At 46.5% G+C, this 561-nt stretch overlaps 1 protein-coding gene across 1 annotated transcript in view; it reads left to right on the top strand.

The window, feature by feature from the left end:
* The first annotated feature begins 13 nt into the window (after nucleotides 1-13).
* Nucleotides 14-561, top strand: part of RAP1A (RAP1A, member of RAS oncogene family) — a 41386-nt gene continuing 40838 nt past the window's right edge. The window contains exon 1 of the mRNA XM_009639399.2: nucleotides 14-34. The gene's annotated coding sequence lies outside the window, so the exon portion shown is untranslated. The remainder of the gene's footprint in view (nucleotides 35-561) is intronic.

Below are 561 nucleotides of genomic sequence, written 5' to 3'. Positions count from 1 at the left end.
CGCGCGTCTTGGCTCTGGCATGGCCATTTTTAGGGTAAGTAGCTTTGCTGAAGGTTTTGAGAGGACTGCGTGCCAAACGGCCTCAGCTCCTAGCGCCGTGTAGTTCCGGTGCCACGTTGATGCTTTTATTTGGAGACTCGTGTTTATCAAAACCGTTTCTATTTGAAACCGTAAGCTGCAAATACACAGGCACGGTCTATTTGTGATACATTTCATGGCCGCTCATCCAGTCTGAGGCTTCTTCTTAAAGCACTGAGATGTAATTAGATAGCAGGAGGGCAACACATGGATGTACTCTTAACATAAGGGTTTTAATTGTGTATTGAATCGTAGTCTTGGGCATAAACCACTCTCAACACTTGTTTGTACCGTATATTCGTGTACCGTCCGCGTGCACAGCGTAGCCGGTGGCACTTTGAACTTGTACTTGGTGTTTAGAGAGCAGCTTGCTTCTCTGCAACCTCACAGCCGCTTGTTAAAAAACCTTGAAGAGGAATCCTGATGCTCCGAGAACAGGAACATGGTCTCTGTTCATACTGGAGAAGAGGAAGTGAAGCTTTC

Source organism: Egretta garzetta, unplaced genomic scaffold (assembly GCF_000687185.1).
Source record: "Egretta garzetta isolate BGI_Z169 unplaced genomic scaffold, ASM68718v1 scaffold245, whole genome shotgun sequence".
In the NCBI taxonomy this organism is placed as follows: Eukaryota; Metazoa; Chordata; class Aves; order Pelecaniformes; family Ardeidae; genus Egretta; species Egretta garzetta.
Note: the sequence above shows the minus strand (reverse complement) of the source record. Positions and strands in the feature narration are given on the sequence as shown.